Consider the following 25697-nt stretch of genomic DNA (forward strand, 5'->3'; position numbering starts at 1 on the left):
GTAAGAGGTTAATTAATTGATCAATTTAATTAAGATTAAGTAGTCAATCAAATTGATAAGAGTGAGAAGGAAGCCTATCCCAATAACTCAGACCAGAAAGTGTACATGTAGCAGCGAGCAGGGACGAGGGGTGGGCAGTAGGATTAGAACCTGTCAATCAAAAGGCAAACCACTTAACAGAAAAAGAGGTTAAGATTACCTTTATTTTACTACGACGATCGTTTCTCCGTATGCAGGTCGGCGTCAACAAAATGTTTTCCGATTCGGAGAAAAAAGTTGTTGATTGAAATTATGTCAGGAATATCTGCCCCTGATATAGGCAACTGGCACTAACAAGCTGTGCTCGTACATAGTTTGTTCCACTACCAGCTGTGTCTTGTGCTCCATTTCCATTTCTTGCATAGACACTGTACATAACGAAAGACATTAATTATTTGCATGTCGCCAATTGCTTGCGACACGACATTGTACACCAAAGTGAAGTATTGTCAATCTACTTTATTGTAACAAAAACCATTAATGTGATTTACTTGAATTGTTGTATAGCTATCCGAGAAAACAACATCCTGTAGGTACTCTATAAGAGACGAGTAGGCAATCCATTATTAGATCATAAAATCGCAAGACACGTTTTATGCGTCAGTGGTGTACCGGTGCGTTGGACCTTCAGCACGAGAAGGCGGCAGTCATATGCTTAGCGTTCCAGCTCCGTAATCGGTGGCTCTCTGGGTCGATGCCACTCGTGCTTTTTCTTTCTTATAGATCTACATGATACTCTGCAAATCACATGTAAGATCCTGGCAGAAGGTTCATCGAACCACCTCCACAATAATTCTATAACTCCCAATTTCGAACAGCGCGCGGAAGAAGCGAACACCTATATATTTCGGTGCGAGTTATGATTACCCTAATTTTACTACGATGATCGTTTCTCCGTATGCAGGTCGGCGTCAACAAAATGTTTTCCGATTCGGAGAAAAAAGTCGGTGATTGAAATTTCGTCAGGAATTCCCTCGTAACGAGAAACGCCTTTTTTAATTATGTTCACAACAAATCATGTAACATATCACTGACACTCTCTCCCCTGTTTCTCGATAATACAAAACGTGCTGCTCTTTTTTGAACTTTCTCGATGTAGTCCGCTAATGCTACCTGGTAAGAATCCCACACCCGCAGCAGTACTCCAAAAGAGGACCGACATGCGTAGTGTAGGCAGTCTCTATAGTAGACCTGTTGCACCTTCTAAGTGTTCTACCCATAAACACAGTCTTGGGTTCGCCTTCCCCACAACACTTTCTTTGTGTTCTTTCCAATTTAAGTTATTCGTAATGTAATTCCTAGGCAATTAATTGAATTTTCGGTCTTTAGATTTGACTGATTTATCATGTAATCGAAGCTTAACGGATCCCTTTTAGCACTCATGTGAATGACTTCTTACTTTCCATTATTTACGATCAATTGCCAATTTTTGTACCACACAGATATCTTTTCTATATAGTTTTGCAATTTGTTTTGATCTTCTGATGACTACTTGACGATAAACGACAGAATCATACAACCTGAGACGCCTGCTCAGATTGTCTACTACATCGTTTATATTGATAAGAAACAGCAGAGGACCTATAATACTAACTTGGGGAACGTCACAAATTACTTCTTCCGAACTGTGACCTGTGTGAAAGGAAATCACAAATCCGGTCACATAACTGAGATGATATTCCATAAGCACGCAATTTGACTAAAAGCCGCTTGTGACGTAAAGTGTCAAAAGTCTTGTGAAACTCTAGAAATGCGAATTCAGTTTGAAATCCATTGTCAATAGCACTCAACACTTCGTTGTTTTTTTTCAGTAATAATATTTTTTCCTACATATTACGTTTGAAAGCAAAGATGATGAAAATACACGTGTATTTGCATGAACTTGTATCAAATTTCCGATGTTGTTGATACACGTGTATTTGCATGAACTTGTATCGAATTTGCGATGTTGTTGGTTGTTTGCTAATTTTTATTATCGCAACAAATACTTACAAGCATCGACATCTAAACAACCAAACGCATAAAGTTTTTCTGAAAATGTGTGCCTGTCGCGATTTCCGAAAGCCCTTATGCCTGCAACCGGATAAGGTGCCGAGAACTGCTTTGTACCGCGACTCTACGATCTGTAGACAAAGATTTCAAGGACGAGGGACAGACTTGGAAAGCCCAAGCCGACATCGGTAAATGAAGGTATAAATAACTATTCAATAATAGAGTGAGTTAGAATACGTCAGAATATGAGGGTAATGTACAATTAATCGAAGGATGTCTTCGACACTACTTGTTGTAGGATGATATTTTTCACACAGGCACAGGAAACATAAGTTAAATTGGCATCTACTGCATCAAATGAGTGGAGTTTCCCCGCATGCACAGGGACTCTTCACAGTTTCTAAGGTAAAATAAAGGTTGTTGACATTTTGGAAAATTTGGATGCTATCGATGCGTAACGCAGTATTTTCGTAAATATTAGTGCTGAAAATTGGCGCTGAACGACTGAATGTATTTTAATAGCATTTTCAAGAGAAGCAATTTCTCGTTCGTTGTCAGTCAAATACGAACAAGTCTGAAGGCGACTGATAAAGTTTTTATCCTGTCTATGGAGATAAATGTCTTATAATATTTGCTGAAATAATCAAAATTAGTAAACAGCCAAATGACATCGGAAATTCAATACGTGCACTTGTTTTTCATCGCATTACATTTCACATGTAATATGTGCCACATAATACGAATTTTGACAAGGTTGACTGCAATACTCCCTCATAAGTTCGGAAGATGGCAGGGAGCGAGTGGCTACAATTTATACAGAAATCAGATGGCAGTTGTAAGAGTCGAGGGGCACGGAAGTGAACCAGTGGTTGAGGAGGGAGTGAGACCGGGTTGTAGCCTATCCCCGAAGTTATTCAATCTCTATACTGAGCAAGCAGTAGGAATTAAAATTCTTGGAGAAGAACTAACAACTTTTGAGGTTTGCCGGCAACATTGTAGGACCAGGAAGAGCAGTTGAACGGAATGAACAGTGTCTTCACAGGAGTATATAAGATGAACACCAATAAGAGCAAAACTAGGATAATGGAATGTAGTCGAATTAAATCAGATGATGAGGGAATTACATTAGAAAATGAAACACTTAAACTAGTAGATGAGTTTTACTATTTGGGGAGCAAAATAACTCATGGTAGAGACAATATAAAAAATATCGACTGGCCATGGCAAGGAAAGCGTTTGTGAACAACAGGAATTTGTTAACATCGAGTATAGATTTAAGTGTAAGGGAGACTTTCCTGAAAGTTTTTGCGTGGAGTGTAGCCATGTATGGAAGTGAAACATGGACGATAAATATTTTAGACAAGAATACAATAGAAGGTTTTGAAATGTGGTGCTAAAGAGGAATGCTGAAGATTAGGTGGATCGATCACGTAACTAATAAGAAGGTACTGGAGAGAAGAGGAATTTGTGGCACAGCTGAACTAGAAGAAGGAATCGGTTGGTATGACACGTTCTGAAACATCAAGGGATCGCCAATTTAGTATTGGAGGGAACCATGGAGGTTAAAAACCATAGGAGACCAAGAGATGAATACTCTAAGCAGATTCTGAAGGACGCTGGTTGCAGTAGTTACTCGTAGATGAAGTGGCTTGCATAGGATAGTGCAGCATGGAGAGCTGCATCAAACCAGTCTCTGGACTGAAGACCACAACAACAGCAACAACAATACGACGAGTGTTGGAGTGAATATAAATTTTTAATAATGATGAGTGGGATTCGATCAAGTGATAACTCGGTTACAGAGTGTGGTGTGCGTACTGTAAGAACTTTGGTACACACACCATCAGATTATTTGACTTGTCGCTCTAACGAAGTGTCAGCAATATGTCTCGTGGTCTTATCGTGGCGTGTTTATCTTCTGCCGTTAGGTCTGACGACAGAAATGCCACTTGCACGCTTAGAGTAGCAGATTGATGGTGACCAACTTTAAACAGAACTTGATTAATTTTCACACACATTTATTAAAATTATAACAAGCATAAAATTACTTGATTCTGGATGCTATTTACAATTGACAATATGAAGTTCCTTTGGTCTTGGTACGTTAATCTTATTCTCACATATCTCTGTGCTTGAAAAAGTGTATATACATTTATCTTCATGGCTATGTACAGGAATATGATAATCTTATTAGGCGCAGACTGAAACTTGACTACAGACTAACGCAGACTGACTAACCCGAGGTCTGTACACTCTTTATAATACCTCACGCGTTCAGGTATCACTGCGCAAGTGTGATCCGCGAGGAGAAAAGGTTCTACGTTAGCAGCAATCTCATTGGCTGCGTTACATATTAATACGCGGATCGGCGGAAGCAGAATGTGGTCTGTCTCTAAGGCAGCGCCATCTCTCGTGCTTAGCGGGGCGCGCTCTAGTGGGAGAGTTGTGTACGCACTGACTACGCGGAACTATGTACACAGCACAGAGATTGAACACGAATCACATGACCACCGCCAGCTCGAGCTCAGGGTCTTAACGCACCGGTACATCACTGACGCGTAAAACTTCTCTCGCTATTTTCTCGAAATCGCCTAACGCCTTACTACTAGTACATTCTGTAGTCGTAATGGACTACAAAATGTGTACAAAGTGTGAAGGTACTCCGTGGCCTCCCCTTGTCAGCAATGCCTTGAGGAATTGAATCAAATTTTGTGTACTGTGTGCTCCACGAGGGATGGTCAGTATTCATGGATATGACAGTAACGCTCATTTCAAACAAAAAACTTTAATAAGCATATACCCTATTCTTATGCTTTCCGCGATACAACATATTTAATGTAGATTTATTTATGGGAGAGTGACGCACATGTATGTAGCAGGCTAACCTGTGGATTGATCGTGGTAGCACAATACACTGGCCACCAGACCGCCAGACCTCACGCCATTTGTTTATGAGATTGTATGAAGTGTTCAAAAATGCTTCAAATGGCTCTGAGCACTATCTATATCTACATCCATACTCCGCAAGCCACCTGTCGGTGTGTGGCGGAGGGTACCTTCAGTACCTCTAGCGGTGCTCCCTTCTATTCCAGTCTCGTATTGTTCGTGGAAAGAAGGATTGTCGGTATGCCTCTGTGTGGGCTCTAATCTCTCTGATTTTATCCTCATGGTCTCTTCGCGAGATATAAGTAGGAGGGAGCAATGTACTGCTTGACTCCTCGGTGAAGGTATGTTCTCGAAACTTCAACAAAAGCCCGTACCGAGCTACTGAGCGTCTCTCCTGCAGAGTCTTCCACTGGAGTTTATCATCTCCGTAACGCTTTCGCGATTACTAAATGATCCTGTAACGAAGCACGCTGCTCTCCATCGGATCTTCCCTATCTCTTCTATCGACACTATCTGGTACGGATCCCACACTGCTGAGCAGTATTCAAGCAGTGGGCGAACAAGCGTACTGTAACCTACTTCCTTTGTTTTCGGATTGCATTTCCTTATGATTCTTCCAATGAATCTCAGTCTGGCATCTGCTTCACCGACGATCAACTTTATATGATCATTCAATTTTAAATCACTCCTAATGCGTACTCCCAGATAATTTATGGAATTAACTGCTTCCAGTTGCTGACCTGCTGTGTTGTAGCTAAATGATAAGGCATCTATCTTCCTATGTATTCGCAACACATTACACTTGTCTACATTGAGATTCAATTGCCATTCCCTGCACCGTGCGTCAATTCGCTGCAGATCCTCCTGCATTTCAGTACAATTTTCCATTGTTACAACCTCTCGATACATCACAGCATCATCTGCAAAAAGCCTCAGTGAACTTCCGATGTCATCCACAAGGTCATTTATGTATATTGTGAATAGCAACGGTCCTACGACACTCCCCAGCGGCACACCTGAAATCACTCATACTTCGGAAGACTTCTCTCAGTTGATTATGACTCGCTGCGTTCTGTTACCTAGGAACTCTTCAATCCAATCACACAATCGGTCTGATAGTCCATATCCTCTTACTTTGTTCATTAAACGACTGTGGGGAACTGTATCGAACGCTTGCGGAAGTTCTCTGCTTCGTGATGACTGGGTGTTGTGTGATGTCCTTAGGTTAGTTAGGTTTAAGTAGGTCTAAGTTCTAGGAGACTGATGACCATAGATGTTAAGTCCCATAGTGCTCAGAGCCATTTGAACCATTTGAACCTTGCGGAAGAAACACGGCATCTACCTGTGAACCCGTGTCTATGGCCCTCTGAGTCTCGTGGACGAATAGCGCGAGCAGGGTTTCACACGATCGCCTTTTTCGAAACCCATGCTGATTCCCACCGAGTAGATTTCTAGTCTCCAGGAAAGTCATAATACTCGAACATAATACGCGTTCCAAAATTCTACAACGATGGGACTTAACTGCTGAGGTCATCAGTCGCCAAGAACTTAGAACTACTTAAACCTAACTAACCTAAGGACATCACACACATCCATGCCCGAGACAGGATTCGAATCTGCGACCGTAGCAGCCTCGCGATTCCAGACTGAAGCGCCTCGAACCGCTCGGCCACAGCGGCCGGCTCTTATTCTCAGTTATTTAACACATCATTTGTTTCTATTAAAAATTTCGCCACTGGAGTAGGAGTTGGCCACTAGTAAGTCTTTCAGGCTCCTTTTAAACTGATCTTTATTTGTAACTAAATTTTTTATGTTTGCTGGCAAACTATTGAAGATGGGTGTTCCTGAGTAGTTGACAAATACGTAATCAGTGCCGTTTGTTGCCTTGTAAAATATTAATTACATCCGGAGATATTGTAACCTAAAGTTGACGCTTGAAACCTCCGACGTCCAGTTGCGTGTTGTAACAAACGCGGGCCACGGTCGGCGAGCAGCATCTGCAGGGACGTGTTTACGATGGCGACCGTGTTTACGAGTGTGGCTGTAGTGCACTGTTGTGGTTTGGTCTAGCTGTCGCAGTGTCCGCATGTAGCGCTTGCTGCTGTTGTTATTCTGCATTCGTCTCCGCACGCAGACCAACTGTAGTACACTGTGTTACCAGACGTCTGTGATAGTGTAGTGTTGTAGGAACTGTGACCATAGTGTATTCGAACTCTGAAAAGGCGGAGATGATACTCATTTATGGCGAGTGTCGACGAAGTGGAGCTGAAGCTTGCAGGGTGTGTGCAGAACGGTACCCGGACAGAGAGCATCCAACGTGCCGCACATTGCAAAACATCTACCGCCAACTGTATGCAACAGGTATGGTCGTAGCACGCAAACGGGTCCGTAACAGGCCCGTCACAGGAGAAGCGGGTGCAGTTGGTGTGTTAGCTGCTGTTGCCATGAACCCACACATGAGTACAACGGACATTGCGAGAGCCGGTGGACTGAGTCAAAGTAGTGTCGTGCGCATACTGCATCGTCACCGCTTTCACCCGTTTCATGTGTCGCTACATCAGCAATTAAATGGTGACGACTTAAAACATCGATTGCAATTCTGTCAATGGGCATTAACAGAGAATGCGTTGCAGTTCTACCTGTTTACCGATGAAGCGGGTTTCACAAACCACGGGGCAGTGAATCTACGGAACATGCATTACTGGTCCGTGGACAATCCTCGCTGGCTCAGACAGGTAGAGCGACAGCGACCGTGGGCTGTAAATGTATGGTGCGGAATCGTAGGCGACCACCTCATTGGTCCTCACTTCATTGCAGGGACCCAAACAGCTGCAACATACATCGCGTTTCTACAGAATGATCTGCCAACGTTGCTCGAAAATGCCTCACTGGAAACGCGTCGACGTATGTGGTATCAGCATGATGGTGCACCTGCACATTCCGCAATTAACACTAGGCTGACCCTTGACAGGATGTTCACGGGCGTTTCATAGGACGTGGAGAACGCATAACTTGGCCAGCCCGTTCTCCTGATCTTACACCTCTGGACTTCTTTCTGTGGGGTACGTTAAAGGAGAATGTGTACCGTGACGTGCCTACAGCCCCAGAGGATATCAAACAACGTATTGTGGCAGCCTGCGGCGAGATTACACCAGATGTACTGCGGCGTGTACGACATTCATTACGCCAGAGATTGCAATTGTGTGCAGCAAATGATGGCCACCACATTGAACATCTATTGGCCTGACATGTCGGGAAACACTCTGTTCCACTCCGTAATTGAAAACGGAGACCACGTGTGTACGTGTACCTCACACCTCATGGTAATGTACATGTGCGTCAGTGAAAAAGACCAATAAAAAGGTGTTAGCATGTGGCCGTAATATGCTGTTCCAGTCTCTTCTGTACCTAAGGTCCATCACCGTTCCCTTTGGATCCCTGCGTAATTCGGTGCTCTCCGATACACACGATCGAACAGCAGAGGAGTGGTACTCAAGCGTCAACTTTAGGTTACAATATCTCCGGATGTAATTAACGTTTTACAATGCAACAAACGGCACTGATTACGTAGTTGTTTATATGTTCAGATGTGCTAACAAAACTAACGGGGTTCCATTTTAAAAAAACGTAGGTTTGTGTTGAAAAACATACTTCCGTGCATTTTTTTATGGTTTGTATTAACCAATTACACTAGCCCCTCTCCTCACGATAGTCTGTGGAATCGATTCGTCAGTATTTGATGTGGTTTACGAAATATATCCTGCGGTAATGTTAGGTGACTCACCCTGTATACCTGTTCTGTTGGCAGAAGAGCCAACACAGTGTTACTAGAGGAGGCAGAAATGCACGTGCTTTAGCTCACGCAGGCTGGCGTGAGGAGGGAAGAACTACACTGACGTGAAGTCTGGAACATGACAAGGAATTAGAATTCAGAAAGCGGACGTAATTAGTTTGATACTTAACTTTAACCTATTAATGATGAACGTCGCTCTTGACGGTACATGATTCACAATATTATCTGTTCAGAAGACTAACTGAATACGGCGCCTTGCTAGGCCGTAGCAAATGACGTAGCTGAAGGCTATGCTAAACTGTCGTCTCTGCAAATGAGAGCGTATGTAGACAGTGAACCATCGCCAGCAAAGTCGGCTGTACAACTGGGGCGAGTGCTAGGGAGTCTCTCTAGAGTAGACCAGCCGTGTGGCGGCGCTCGGTCTGCAATCATTGGCAGTGGCGACACGCGGGTCCGACGTATACCAACGGACCGCGGCCGATTGGAAGGCTACCACCTACCAGGTATGGTGTCTGGCGGTGACACCACACTACCCTTCACTGCTGGTGCTGCCTCCTGTCGTCTGCGAGTGGTTATTGCACACTGACGTCGAAGGCAGGCCGTGCGAGTGAATCGTGGAACTCAAGTGGAGACTACGGTACGCAGTTTCGAATACGTGTTCTTTTCAGTAATAAATCGTACAATAGTTTCACTATTTGTGGGAAAGGAGCCGAATCTCTGCTCTACGGCAATAGTGGAAACCACGACACACAGCATGAACAAAAGAAAAAAAATGTTGTTGTCTTCAGTACGAAGACAACTTCGATGCAGCTCTCCATGCTACTCTATCCTTTGTAAACTTCATCTTCGAGTAACTACTGCAACCTACATCCTTCTGAATCTGCTTAGTATATTCATCTCTTGGTCCCCATCTACAATATTTACCCCCCACGCTTCCCTCCAGTACTAAACTGGTGACCACCTTAATGCCTCAGAATGTGTCATACCGACCGATCCCTTCTTTCAGTCAGGTTGTACCACAAATTCTCTTCTCCTCACTTCTATTCAGTGTTTTTCGTATTTCGGAATTTATAGTAAGTAAATCAAAAGTTAGTGTCTGAAAATACACTTGGACTAAAAGACTCAAGTGGAGGTTGCGATAAACCTTTGCGAACATATGTGTTTGTTAAAAAATCGCAATGGCTATCCCGAGAAGAACTTGATCCATTGGAAAAAGCCCAAAAAGTGCCCGCAGCTGTAGTGTGGGCCAAGGCCTCGCCGCAGTGGTGAGACCGGTTCCCCTGCTGTCGAGCTGGGCTAGCACTCGGATGGGTGACCACCCAGTCGGCTGAGCGCTGTAGGGGAGCGCGCTGCACTCTGCCCTTGTCAGGCAAACTGAGGAGCGGCTCCTGTCCCGTAAACGGGAGAGCAGTGTGCTGACCACGTGCTCCTTCGTATCCACATCCGGTGACGTCTGTGGGCTAAGGATAACATGGCGGCCGGTCGGTACCGTTGGGCCTTCCAAGGCCTGTTCGGGCGGAGTTTACTTTAGTTTTAGCTGTAATGTAGGCCACGATAAACACTGTTGTTGTGGTCTTCAGTCCTGAGACTGGTTTGATGCAACTCTCCGTGCTACTCTATCATGTGCAAGCTTCTTCATCTCCTAGTACCTACTGCAACCTACATCCTTCTGTATCTGCTTGGTGTATTCATCTATTGGTCTCCCTCTACGATTTATACCCTCCACGCTACCCTCCAATACTAAATAGGTGATCCCCCGATGTCTCAAAACATGTCATACCAACCGATCCCTTCTTCTAGTCAAGCTGTGGCACAAGATCCTCTTCCCCCCAATTCCATTCAATACCTCCTCATTAGTCACGTGACCTACCCATCTAATCTTCAGCATTCTTCTGTAGCACCACATTTCGAAATCTTCTATTCTTTTCTTATCCAAACTATTTATCGTCCATGTTTCACTTCCATACATGGGTACACTCTATACAAATACTTTCACAAACGACTTCCTGACACTTAAATCTATACTCGATGTTAACAAATTTCTCTACTTCAGAAACACTTTCCTTGCCATTGCCAGTCTACATATTATGTCCTCTCTACTTCGACCATAATCAGTTATTTTGCTCCCCAAATAGCAAAATTCCTTTACTGCTTTTCCTAATCTAATTCCCTCACCATCACCCGACTTAATTCGGCTACATTCCATTATCCTAGTTTTGCTTTTGTTGATGTTCATCTTATATCCTCATTTCAAGACACTGTCCATTCCGTTCACCTGCCCTTCCAAGTCCTTTGCCGTGTCTGACAGAATTACAATGTCATCGGCGAACCTCAAAGTTTTTATTTCTTCTCCATGGATTTTAATACCTACTCCGAATTTTTCTTTTGTTTCCTTTACTGCTTGCTCAATATACAGATTGAATAACATCGGGGAGAGGCTACAACCCTGTCTCACTCCCTTCCCGACCACTGCTTCCCTTTCATGTCCCTCGACTCTTATAACTGCCATCTGGTTTCTGTACAAATTGCAAATGGCTTTTCGCTCCCTGTATTTTACCCCTGACACCTATAGAATTTGAAAGAGAGTATTCGTCAACATTGTCAAAAACTTTCTCTAAGTCTACAAATGCTAGAAACGTAGGCTACAAAAAATATATATCGCAAAGGAAAAAAGACCAACAAAAGGCAGTATTTTGTTTCTCTTACACAGCAGAGGTTGTATACATAGACGAAGCCTGGAGATACTGGAAGGTCTCAGATAGATTATTCATGGTAAGACAGAGATTCAGGAACCATGTTTTAAATTGTAAGACTTTTCCAGGGGCAGATGTGGACTCTGACCACAATATGTTTGTTATGAACTGTTGGACCACAATATATTTGTTATGAACTGTTGACGACAGTCTGTTGCTTATGAACTCTAGATTAAAACTGAAGAAACTGCAAAAAGGTGGGAATTTGAGGAGATGGGTACTGGATAGACTGAAAGAACCAGAGCTTGTAGAACCAGAGGTTAGAGAAAGCTTCAGGGAGAGCATCAGGGAACGATTGACAAGAATGGAGGAAAGAAATACAGTAGAAGAAGAATGGGTAGCTTTGAGAGATGAAATAGTGAAGGTAGCAGAGGATCAAGTAGGTAAAAAGACGAGGGCTAGTAGACATCCTCGGGGAACAGAAGAGATATTGAATTTAATTGATGAAAGGAGAAAATACAAAAATGCAGTAAATGAAGCAGGCAAAAAGGAATACAAACGTCTCAAAAAAGAGATCGACAGGAAGTGCAAAATGGCTAAGCAGGGATGGCTAGAGGACAAATGTAAGTATGTAGAGGCTTACCTCACTAGCGGTAAGATGGATACTGCCTACAGAAAATTAAAGAGACCTTTGAAGAAAAGAGAGCCACTTGTATGAATATCAAGGGCTGAGATGGAAAACCAGTTCTAAGCAAAGAAGGGAAAGCAGAAAGGTGGGAGGAGTATATAGAGAGTCTATACAAGGGAGCGAAAGGCTATTTACAATTTGTACAGGAAGCAGTTATAAGAGTCGAAGGTCATGAAAGGGACGCAATGGTCGGGAAGGGAGTGAGACAGTGTTGTAGTGTAGCCTATCCCTGATGTTACTCAAATGGGTCAAATGGCTCTGAGCACTATGGAACTTAACTGCTGAGGCCATCCGTCCCCTAGAACTAAGAACTACTTAAACCTAACTAACCTAAGGACATCACACACACCCATGCCCAACGCAGGATTCGAACCTGCGACCGCAGCGGTCGCGCAGTTCCAGACTGGAGCGTCTAGATCCGCTCGCCCACTCCGGCCGGCCCGATGTTATTCAATCTGTATATTGAGCAAGCAGTAAAGGAAACAAAAGGAAAATTCGGAGTAGGAATTAAAATCGATGGAGAAGAAATAAAAACTTTGAGGTTCGCCGATGACATTCTATCACACAGGGAAGCAGTGGTTGGGAAGGGAGTGAGACAGGGTTGTAGCCTCTCCCCGATGTTGTTCAATCTGTATATTGAGCAAGCAGTAAAGGAAACAAAAGAAAAATTCGGAGTAGGTAATAAAAGCCATGGAGATGAAATAAAAACTTAAATGTTCGCCGATGACATTGTAATCTGTCAGAGACAGCAAAGGATTTGGAAGAGCAACTGAACGGAATAGACAGTGTCTTGAAAGGAGGATATAAGATGAACATCAAGAAAAGCAAAACGAGGATAATGGAATGCAGTCGAATTAAGTCGTGTGATGCTGAGAGAATTAGATTAAGAAATGAGACGCTTAAGGTAGTAAATGAGTTTTGCTTTTTGGGGAGCAAAATAACTGATGATGGTCGAAGTAGGGAGGATATAAAATGTAGACTGGCAATGGCATGTAAAGCGTTTCTGAAGATGACAAGTTTGTTAACATCGAGTATAGATTTAAGTGTCAGGAAGTCATTTTTGAAAATATTTGTATAGAGTGTAGCCATATATGGAAGTGAAACGTGGACGATAAATAGTTTAGACAAGAAGAGAATAGAAGCTTTCGAAATGTTGTGCTACAGAAGAATGCTGAAGATTAGATGGGTAGATCACATAACTAATGAGGAGGTATTGAATAGAATTGGGGAGAAGAGGAGTTTGTGGCACAACTTGACTAGAAGAAGGGATCGGTTGGTAGGTCATGTTCTGAGGCGTCGAGGGATCACCAATTTAGTATTGGAGGGCAGCGTGGAGGGTAAAAATCGTAGAGGGAGACCCAGAGATGAATACATTAAACAGATTCAGAAGGATGTAGGCTGTAGTAGGTACTGGGAGATGAAGAAGCTTGCACAGGATAGAGTAGCATGGAGAGCTGCATCAAACCAGTCTCTGGACTGAAGACCACATCAACAACAATACAACAGAGATTAAAAATGCAATTTTTCCCAAGAGCAAAGAAAATATGATGAAACAGGAATTGCAATTCGCAATGTTTACCAAGAAGTGACGTCATTATTGCGTGCCTGGTCAGAGCCGACGGTTAGTACCGGTATTCCAGTATCCAACAAAGCAACATATATTCGCCTAAAGTAGATTTAACCACAGAGTGCAGCGTAGCATTCACGCAGTTCTGTCCTGGGCTTAACATCGCACGTTGTCAAAGGTCGCTCAAAGAATGTGGCGCGGCCTCGATCTGACCTTTGCGAGGAACCACAGAACGACTCAATTTACGGAGGGGCCGCTCCTCACGTCCAACGATACGTAGGGCCCATCATCCGTCGAAACTGTTAAACGATTTTCTGTCAATAATATGCTAACTGTTGGATCGCCTTCACGATGCCACGCGTACGTGCTGATACAGTGTTGACCACTTTCTCAGTGACCTCTCCGAGGTCTGGAGCTTCGAAGCTGAGGGCGGATTGAATGCTTCGAATTATGGATATCTCACAACGCGTGTCTTCGGAAACAGGCGACATGATATGGCCGCTGTCCAGCGCGAGGCTGAATGCCGTTGCACGGCCGTGATGCTGTAAAGAAGGTGCACCGCGCTAAAGAATCGGAAGCCCGTCATTTGCTTCCATTGCCACGGAGAAATGTGCTATTTGGCTGAAAGGCCCTCTTCTTCTGTAATGGTGCAAAAGCGTGGCGCCCTGCGACGTAATCCTAGGCTTAAAGCCCCTACAAAATAGACCGACATGGCTTTTCATGTGTGTTTTCGAGTACTTCAGAAGAAAATACTGGTCTCACATATGTTATCCGCAAATTTTCGTTTCTTGAGGTTACTTTTACGCTCAGTCATTTTATTCACGCATTAAAAACAATAGAAGGTAGCGTACTATAAAAATAGCCGATAATCGCACTACTTTCAACGAAAACTAGTATCAGAAACAAAGGACTGATTTGTTTATTCGTTGTGCCAGCTTCTGAGACTTAGCAGTATGCACGAAACATAGCAATTCACAGCCTTCTAAACTGTGTAGTTCCCAAGACATGACTGCTGAACTGTGGCAGTATATGTGCAGCCGCGAAATTTGACAGTCACACGTTAACATTCAAAATATTATTTGAAGGTCTCAGAACTGTCTGATTTTAATGTATTACACACCAAACCGTCCCCAATGTCCCCTTAAATAAACATTAGTGCAACTGAAGCAGATCTCACTTAATAATCATGAATCTCAGTAGCTGATGTCCAACGTACCAAATCTTTCTGCAGATCACTTGTACAATTCAGTGTTCCGCGGAGCGCAGTTGGGGTAAGCCTACCGTACAGAGACAACCTTTTATCGATTTCTAGGAGCCTGGGGGCAGGCAGTCCTTGCGACATCCTACAGCTCACAAGAAGAAGTCCTCAGCGGTGCGATCGACTCTTTGAAACCAAATACTTAATGATGTTGGTTGAGATCACAGGTAGGCATCATACCCTGCAGCCATTTTCCCTGGTTGGCAATCGTTTACGAGTGATTGACGAACAAAATAGCGGAACTTCGCGTGTTGCTCAACGCAAAAAAAGTCGAAGTCTATAGTTTGGCTGCGTGCTGTAGCGGGTAGGGTAATAGCTTCACGTGCAAAATGTTGTGGGTTCGAATATTGTCACATGCAGTAAGCTTTTTGTATTTAAATCTTTATCGAAATGCCTTTATCATTATTTTTATACAGTTAGTTGGTTTAAATGTAATTCTTTAGTTACGTTCCTTTATCACATTATTTTAATCACTGTATGAACTTTTTTCATTTGTTTCATTTTTTCTTTATATCATTCTTTTTACAACTGTAAATTTTGTGAATATGAATGTAATTATGTTTATCTGTTATAATACTCAATTTGAATTTGAAAATTCCGATATACCGGTTAAAAAACAGGTCAAATATATTGACTGTGCAGTGGCGTGAGAAATGTACTTTCCGTTACCATATTTGCAATTTTTTGCGTGGTAATACCGATTGCACTATGGACAAAATAACGCAGATTACGATTTAAATTAATGAAGGGTTTAGAAGTATAACGAAATTCAAACAAAATGCGAAGTAAATATAATGATCGCAATAATGTTGACAAAAACCCAGGGTGATAAAACGAAAGAAATTACATCGAAATCAATACATACAATTAATTAAAAACACACGAACAAAGATTTCACGTGGAAAAAGAATGATAGGAAGAAAAATGAGAGCGAATGGCGAAGTTGATATTACGATTATAATCACGTCAGAAAGAAAAAAAAAAAGAAAAATTACATTTAAATCTTTTAACTGAATAACAATGATGATCAAAGTCATCTCGATAAAGATTTAAAAATAAAAGAAGTTTTCTGCACCTGGCGACATTTGAACCCGCAACCTTATGCGTTTGTGGCTACTGTCCTATGCGTTACGGCACACAACCAGCCTACTTGATGTAAATTCTTTAACGCTATGACTGTCACCAAAATTCCGATTTCTTTTCGTCAATTACGCGCCAGTGAGGGCTCACCAGAGTGTGATGCCTGTGATCTTGAATCTACATCACCGTATATTTCTTTAAAAAGTCGATCAGAACCTGAGGGTTGTCTGTGCATCGCCTACCCTCAGGCGCGTAGGAATCGGTTATGGGTTGTCTCTGTACTGGTCCATTTTTGAGGCGCTCAATGATTTTATTCATGCAAGTTTCAAAAAAGTGACCCTTTTATTCTTCTTTTTCGCAGTGAACGTAAGTGAAGCATGGACGAATGGAGACTCATTCTAGCTGTTAACTCAAGAGGTGAGTTTCCTGTAACGTATAGTACGAGGTGTGGTCAGTGGGAATCCTATGTTTAAACTGAAATTTGGGGGATAAAGCATTTGAAAATTTTCGTGTAAGTTATATTACACTTATTTTTACAATTATTTCAGAGTTGTTTAAATCATCGTCATTGATCTTATTGCACGAAATAAAGCCTGCAGTATTTTATTTTAGAAGACAAAATCGCGTAGTTTTGAGTGTTTTTTTTTTAATAGTACCCATAAATAAATTGTCAAGAGAACTGAATTTTACATTCTGTAAAATTGTAGTATCTCTGTAGCTGCAAATTTTCACATACAACTTGTATTCTAGGGTTTAAACTTGCAGATAAACATTGCAACCGATAGGACAAAAACTGACATTCACCGCTACGATCTTCGTTTTCTTTTACCTCAACTCAGATCACATTTGATGTTAACTAACAATTGGGAGTATTTTATTGGAGAAGCTGGAAGGCGCCTAACAACACTGTCCTGAAGGTCTTCCCCTGAATGATACGCTTATTCGCCAGCAGAATTCTGATCACTGGCTGTTGCAATATCGTCGACTTTTTCGTCTATTTCTTGATCTGTATCACTGACATGTTCCTCCATTCACTGACCAACAATTCCATCAAAAAAATTGACTCATTTCTCAGAACACATTTTTTGCTATACTAAGGGGAAAAAATACGTTTTTCACGAGGAGCTGTGTAGGAGACGCCAACATGTGGAAGCAAAAAAGAAGGCGGTAATGCAGCCGGAACATCGAGCAATGGAAACTCGAGGTTTGAATACCAGCAATGTAAGGAAAAGATAGATAATTACTTACCGTAAAGATGACACGCTATTATGCAGACAGGCACAACGAAAAAGCAGTTACACACTAGCTTTCGCCCGCAGACTTCACTTGCTTGTGTGAATGAACGTATGTTTGTTTTTCGTTTTCTTAAGAACGCTGTATAGCTGTCTTTTTCTTTGTGCCTGTCTTCAGCTTAACCCCTTAACGTGTCTTCTTTACAGTAAGTGGCAGCCTAGCCTTATGTCGTCGGCCATGTTGGGTTGTGTTTTAAGGAAAGTACGACTGCTTTGACAGTGGAAGTTCAAATAAAACAATATATCCGTGTAAGTAACTTTTTATTTTCTCCAACAACGCGTTTCGACAGTTAATACTCTCATCTTCTGGTCGAAAACGGCGGTACTTGTGTACCAGTCGGATGCAGCTAGTTGTCTGTTTTGGTATAAGAGGCACCTGTTACCGTCGTATGGCACTGAAATGGTGATACAGTTGCTTACAATCTGCTCCAATGCGCACAACCCTGCAGTTCGTCATAAATGAACATTTTCGACTTGATTTTTCATACAGGAACACGAACCACTAACACACCAAAGCTTGTAGGCATGTAAAGACATCGTATTTTGCCTCAGAAATCATTTATAGCTGGTTTATTTCGTGGATCAGAGATACATATAGCAATTATAAAACTATCTGTCTCTTTACACCATCTTATTAAAAGTATTACATGGCAAAATATATGAAACTAGCAAAATGAAATAGATAAACTAAGTATGTATATATATATATATATATATATATATATATATATATATATATATATATATATATATGTATGTTAGTATGATCATACTATTTCTCTACAGTGCTTTGTTTTTATTTTTTAATTTTTTAAAACGATCTTCAAACACTTTGTTACAGGAAATGTTCAAAATGTCCTCCGTTAGCGAGGATACATGCATCCACCACCCGTCGCACGGAATCCCTGATGCGCTGATGCAGCCCTGGAGAACGACGTATTATATCACAGCCGTCCACAATACGATCACGAAGAGTCTACGTTTGGTACCAGAGTTGCGTAGACAAGAGCTTTCAAATGCCCCCATAAATGAAAGCCGAGAGGGTTGAGGTCAGGAGAGCGTGGAGGACACGGAATTGGTCCGCCTCTACCAATCCATCGGTCACCGAATCAGTTGTTGAGAAGCGTACGAACACTTGGACTGAAATGTGCAGGAGCTCCATCATGCGCGAACCACATGTTGTGTCGTAATTGTAAAGGCACATGTTGTAGCACCACAGGTAGAGTATCCCGTATGAAATCATGATAACGTGCTCCATTGAGCGTAGGTGAAAGAACATGGGGCCCAATCGAGACATCACCAACGATGCCTGCACAAACGTTCACAAGAAATCTGTGTTGATGACGTGATTGCACAATTGCGTGCGGATTCTCGTCAGGCCACACATGTTGATTGTGAAAATTTACAATTTGATCACGTTGGAATGAAGCCCCATCCGTAAAGAGAACATTTCCACTGAAACGAGGATTGTCGGATGAACCATTCGCAGAAGTGTACACATGGAGGCCCATCAGCTGCTGATAGTGCCTGCACACGCTGTATACGGTACGGAAACAACTGGTTCTCCCGTAGCACTCTCCATACAGTAACGTGGTCAACGTTACCTTGTACAACAGCAACTTCTATGACGCTGACATTAGGATTATCGCCAACTTCACGAAAAATTGCCTCGTCCATTGCAGGTGTCCTCGTCGTTCTAGGTCTTCTCCAGTCGCGAGTCGTAGGCTGGAATGTTCCGTGCTCCCTAAGACGCCGATCAATTGCTTCGAACGTCTTCCTGTCGGGACACCTTCGTTCTGGAAATGTGTCTCGATACAAACGTACCGCGCCTCGGCTATTGCCCCGTGCTATTCCGTACATCAAATGGGCATCTGCCAACTCCGCATTTGTAAACATTGCACTGACTGCAAAACCACGTTCGTGATGAACACTAACCCTTTGATGCTACCTACCGATGTGCTTGATGCTAGTAATGTAGAGCAATGAGTCGCATGTCAACACAAGCACCGAAGTCAACATTACCTTCCTTCAATTGGGCCAACTGGCGGTGAATCGAGGAAGTACAGTAGATACTGATGAAACTGAAATGAGCTCTAACACGGAAATTAAGCGTTTCCGGACACATGTCCACATAACATCTTTTCTTTATTTGTGTGTGAGGAATGTTTCCTGAAAGTTTGGCCATACCTTTTTGTAACACCCCGTATATGGTGTCCACTTATACGGAACACACAGATGGGAATGTGAGGACAAATTGGCTCATATCTCAATTGGAACAGTTTCCGGAGATATCACCATCGGAGCTTTTCTTCTAGTTTTGACCAGAAAGACTCGGTAGAATATGCCTGTTGGCCCTCACTTATGATTAGCAGAGTAACGTATGTGAAAAGGCTGATGTAGCTTAAGACTGTCGATATTTTTAAAAATATCGGGTATCCGATACATCGATATTAAAAAATGTCATTAAAGGTCCTCGAGATGGCGAAAAAAGGTATCGATGTTTTGACAAAACGAAAACAATTTGGACTTATTGGCCTATTAAAATACCGGCTGCACACTGTAATTATACGCCAGTTTTAGAGCTATATGTTTAAGTGCTGATTTTTTAACTTAACTGCTCTGTTATTTCTCCACATCGGGAATTGTGTTATCCGTTCACACATTTCCCAGTTCATTTGAATTTCTTCTTTGTACTGCCTGTACTTGTTTCGCACAGTCAAAGAGGAAGAGTAGACGTGATGAAAGCTCAAAAAGTAGTAAAACACCTGCACACAGTGAAAATAAAAGTCTGTTATACTACAATTTAAAAAAGAAAACAATTTCAAATATATACCGAAAATTGCGAAAAAATATAAATTAACATTAAAAAAACAGTCTTCTGTTTTATCTATTCGATATCGATATAACGTGGAAACATGTGTAGTCGATATGTCGGCCGATATTGGGGAGTATATGGATATTTTATTAATGGCCCTGATGTAGCTGGAGTGATGCTTTGTAGTTCCGATATGGCGTATGCACGTCGGACGTCGTATGACTGTATAGAAATACAGTAGCAATTACATATGTTTTGGGGTCCGCCTTTAGGAAAACACAATTTTGCGTTTTGTCCCAGACATGTACCACAGTAGCAATTTATATACTGCATACCACGCATTGCACCTGCCCCCCTCTCCAGGGTCACTGTGCAGCTACATAAATAATCCGAACGGTTTCACTGTCACTAGCGATGATTTCGTACACCTATTATGTAGACAGTAATGGTTATTTCATAATATTTCAGTGTATGTTGCAGCTTTCAACTGGCCGAAGATGATCGCAGACGGCATGTCGGGTACGCACTGAGAAATGCTAGTTGCAAGATACCTATTACCATACAGGAGCAAGCTCCTGTTCAATATTGAGGATATTCTTGAAAGTCGCGGTTGAATCAGCTGATGACACAGCTTGTGATACACATCTTATTTTACAGGGTTGGGGTCACGGTGAAGTGATGTCTCAAATATACTGGAGCACGCTGCATTCCAAGTGTTGTGACCGACCCAAAAGGACACAGGACTGCTGGAAAACCTGCGAAACTAATGGACAGAGATTTCTGTATTAGCAAGTCAAGTCGCAGCACACGAAGAAAGAATACGTTCATAATTATGTTTACACTTCACAAGCCACCTTGCGACGTGCAAAGGAGGATGATTTTGCTGCCGATGTAATCGCTCCATCTCCACGTACCATTCGAGAGTGTGTGTGGGGACAACAACTATTGGTGAGTCACCTTTTCTGTCGTAGACATTTCTCAAGATGTGTGTAGGGCACCTAGTTAGCAAGCCATTTGTGCACAAGGTTTGAATGAAATTTCTGTATGCGTGTCAGAATTATGTTTGCATGACTCTTCCTTCGAAACCTCCCTAGCGCGATACGGATGCGCTAGTCATATTACCATTTCTTCCGCGAGATAGTAAGTCATACGTGTACCGCGTCTGTTTGAAATTGCCCCAAGCGTGGCTGAAGTGTGATATCGGGACCACCCCACTCCATCTGCGATCTTGGTTGTGATGACAGACCTGCAGCGTAGCCCGAGGACTAGGTTAGGTTGCAAGGTGATAGCTTGGTTGTGAGTCGGCAAAGCCATCGAATGTGAACGACAAACATTGGTTGTGGTAACAGACTAATTTGTGGCATCACGTGATGTTTACGTTCGTGTCATATTTAGACGCTCTTGTCATCATATAGCACGGTAGATTCTGAAAACATATACAGTAGAGCCCCAGCATTTCGAGCTAATGGGGACTAAGTCTCTCTCGAATTATAGAAAAACACGGATAATACGGAAATATCACTAAATCAATGGGTAAATCGTGAGTGAATATTAAATCAGCACAATAATGATTAAAAATAAATAAAAACCAATACAGTACAGACCTGTATTGCTTGTACACCTATGGGTACACATTTCCAAGTTGCAAAAATATAAGTTACATTTTTTAATATTTTAAACATAGCTGCACAACAGCAACAGTTTCAGGTAATAAAACTATAAACAGCCGACCAGTTGCAATGGATAAAGAAATTCTATACCTAGGTTTCGACAAATATAAATTTGTCTTATTCAGAAGGTAACAAACGCCGTTTTTACAATTGTCGGCATAGATCCATGTGTCAAAAATAAAATATAGCCCTAGAATTAGGGTTGCGTGAATATAAAATAGCTCATGTATCTTGCAGAGCTCACAACCGAGTTGTAGCTTGCTGCTCGATATAACTCAATGCCACATCTAGCATTGTTAGATCCACGGTGTGAGAGATCACTGGTACTAATTTCTTCGGGCAATTCCTCATCGTCGCTGACTTCAGCGGGTCCAGTAACCATTTCAACAACTGAGAGGTCGGTCACTTAGAACTGTTAACCCATTCTGAAACATCACTCGCACTGGCATGTTCACATCTAGCAAGTTTTTTCATCAGTTCTGCCGACGTTAGGACATCGTCCTTTCTACTGCGGGTATCCGTTTCATTTCGTAAAATCCGGTTAAAATGGCTCTGAGCACTGTGGGACTTAACATCTGAGGTCATCAGTCCCCTAGAACTTAGAGAACTACTTAAACCCAACTAAGAACTGCTCGGCCACTGCAACCGGCGTAAAATCTGGTTCCAAGACTTTTTTAGTGTTTCCGCCTTATTTCAGACCATCCAGTGAACTACGTCTTTCATTGTATTTTTTTCCGTTTTTTAAAAAAGAAATTCTTTGATAATGGTTCCTTCACCTTCTGTTGTTTGTAGGAGCGTCTGAAGCAAAAGACCACGCCACCTTTTTTTTTTTTTTTTTCCCACAACGGAGGGGTATCTGTTGAGAGGCCAGACAAACGTGTGGTTCCTGAAGAGGGGCAGCAGCCTTTTCAGTAGTTGCAGGGGCAACAGTCTGGATGATTGACTGATCTGGCCTTGCAACATTAACCAAAACGGCCTTGCTGTGCTGGTACTGCGAAAGGCTGAAAGTAAGGGGAAACTACAGCCGTAATTTTTTCCGAGGACATGCAGCTTTACTGTATGGTTAAATGATGATGGCGTCCTCTTGGGTAAAATATTCTGAAGTTAAATTGTCCCCCATTCGGATCTCCGGGCGGGGACTACTCAGGAGGACGTCGTTATCAGGAGAAAGAAAACTGGCGTTCTACGGATCGGAGCGTCGAATGTCAGATCCCTTAATCGGGCAGGTAGGTTAGAAAATTTAAAAAGGGAAATGGATAGGTTAAAGTTAGATATAGTGGGAATTAGTGAAGTTCGGTGGCAGGAGGAACAAGATTTCTGGCCAGGTGACTACAGGGTTATAAACACATAATCAAATAGGGGTAATGCAGGAGTAGGTTTAATAATGAATAGGAAAATAGGAATGAGGGTAAGCTACTACAAACAGCATAGTGAACGCATTATTGTGGCCAAGATAGATACGAAGCCCACACCTGCTACAGTAGTACAAGTTTATATGCCAACTAGCTCTGCAGATGATGAAGAAATTGATGAAATGTATGATGAGATAAAAGAAATTATTCAGGTAGTGAAGGGAGACGAAAATTTAATAGTCATGGGTGACTGGAATTCGTCAGTTGGAAAAGGGAGAGAAGGAAACATAGTAGGTGAATATGGATTGGGGGGAAGAAATGAAAGAGGAAGCCGTCTGGTAGAATTTAGCACAGAGCATATCTTAATCATAGCTAATACTTGGTTCAAGAATCATAAAAGAAGGTTGTTTACATGGAAGAATCCTGGAGATATTAAAAGGTATCAGATAGATTACATAATGGTAAGACATAGATTTAGGAATCAAGTTTTAAATTGTAAGACATTTCCAGGGGCAGATGTGGACTCTGACCACAATCTATTGGTTATGAACTGTAGATTAAAACTGAAGAAACTACAAAAAGTTGCTAAATTAAGGAGATGGGACCTGGATAGACTGAAAGAACCAGAGCTTGTAGAGAGTTTCAGGGAGAGCATAAGGGAACAATTGACAGGAATGGAGGAAAGCAATACAGTATAAGAAGAATGGGTATCTTTGAGGAATGAAGTAGTGAAGGCAGCAGATGATCAAGTAGGTAAAAAGACGAGGGCTAATAGAAATCCTTGGGTAACAGAAGAAATATTGAATTTAATTGATGAAAGGATAAAATATAAAAATGCAGTAAATGAATCAGGCAAAAAAGAATACAAATGTCTCAAAAATGAGATAGACCGGAAGTGCAAAATGGCTAAGCAGGGATGGCTAGAGGACAAATGTAAGGATGTAGAGGCTTATCTCACTAGGGGTAAGATAGATACTGCCTACAGGAAAATTAAAGAGACCTCTGGAGAAAAGGGAGCCACTTGTATGAATATCAAGAGCTCAGATGGAAACCCAGTTCTAAGCAAAGAAGGGAAAGCAGAAAGGTGGAAAGAGTATATAGAGGGTCTATACAAGGGCGATGTACTTGAGGACAATATTATGAAAATGGAAGAGGATGTAGATGAAGATGAAATGGGAGATACGACACTGCGTGAAGAGTTTGACAGAGCACTGAAAGACCTGAGTCGAAACAAGGCCCCGGGAGTAGACAACATTCCATTAGAACTACTGACAGCCTTAGGAGAGCCAGTGCTGACAAAACTGTACCATCTGGTGAGCAAGATGTATGAAACAGGCGAAATACCCTCAGACTTCAAGAAGAATATAATAATTCCAATCCCAAAGAAAGCAGGTGTTGGCAGATGTGAAAATTACCGAACTATCAGTTTAATAAGCCACAGCTACAAAATACTAACACGAATTCTTTACAGACGAATGGAAAAACTAGTAGAAGCCGACCTCAGGGAAAAACTAGTAGAAGCCGACCTCAGGGAAGATCAGTTTGGATTCCGTAGAAATGTTGGAACACGTGAGGCAATACTGACCTTACGACTTATCTTAGAAGCTAGATTAAGGAAACGCAAACCTACGTTTCTAGCATTTGTAGACTTAGAGAAAGCTTTTGACAATGTTGACTGGAATACTCTCTTTCAAATTCTAAAGGTGGCAGGGGTAAAATACAGAGAGCGAAAGGCTATTTACAATTTGTACAGAAACCAGATTGCAGTTATAAGAGTCGAGGGACACGAAAAGGAAGCAGTTGTTAGGAAAGGAGTGAGACAGGGTTGTAGCCTCTCCCCGATGTTATTCAATCTGTATATTGAGCAACCAGTGAAGGAAACAAAAGAAAATTTGGGAGTAGGTATTAAAATCCATGGAGAAGAAATAAAAACTTTAGGTTTGCCGATGACATTGTAATTCTGTCAGAGACAGCAAAGGATTTGGAAGAGCAGCTGAACGGAATAGACAGTGTCTTGAAAGGAGGATATAAGATGAACATAAACAAAAGCAAAACGAGGATAATGGAATGTAGTCGAATTAAGTCGGGAGATGCTGAGGGAATTAGATTAGGAAATGAGACACTTAAAATATCAAAGGAGTTTTGCTATTTGGGGAGCAAAATAACTCATGGTGGTCGAAGTAGAGAAGATATAAAATATAGACTGGCAATGGCAAGGAAAGTGTTTCTGAAGAAGAGAAATTTGTTAACATCGAGTATTGATCTATGTGTCAGGAAGCCGTTTCTGAAAGTATTTGTATGGAGTGTAGCCATGTATGGAAGTGAAACATGGACGATAAATAGTTTAGACAAGAAGAGAATAGAAGCTTTTGAAATGTGGTGCTACAGAAGAATGCTGAAGATTAGATGGGTAGGTCACATAACTAATGAGGAGGTATTGAATAGAAGATTGGGGAGAAGGTAAATTTGTGGCACAATTTGACTAGAAGGAGGGATCGGTTGGTGGGACATGTTCTGAAGCGTCAAGGGATCACCAATTTAGTATTGGAGGGCAGCGCGGAGGGTAAAAATC

General features: G+C 42.0%; 1 protein-coding gene and 1 long non-coding RNA gene across 4 annotated transcripts in view; one reads left to right on the forward strand and one right to left on the reverse strand.

Moving 5' to 3' along the window:
• LOC126293706 (tyrosine-protein kinase Fer) overlaps positions 1 to 25697 on the reverse strand; it is a 539925-nt gene that overhangs the window by 486499 nt on the left and 27729 nt on the right. The gene's annotated exons all lie outside the window — the stretch shown is intronic.
• Positions 1 to 25697, forward strand: part of LOC126293716 (uncharacterized) — a 77242-nt gene that overhangs the window by 22467 nt on the left and 29078 nt on the right. The window contains exon 2 of the long non-coding RNA XR_007552352.1: positions 20761 to 21051. This is a non-coding gene — a long non-coding RNA (uncharacterized LOC126293716). The remainder of the gene's footprint in view (positions 1 to 20760; positions 21052 to 25697) is intronic.

The sequence above is a fragment of the Schistocerca gregaria genome, chromosome 10 (assembly GCF_023897955.1).
Source record: "Schistocerca gregaria isolate iqSchGreg1 chromosome 10, iqSchGreg1.2, whole genome shotgun sequence".
NCBI classification, from domain to species: domain Eukaryota; kingdom Metazoa; phylum Arthropoda; class Insecta; order Orthoptera; family Acrididae; genus Schistocerca; species Schistocerca gregaria.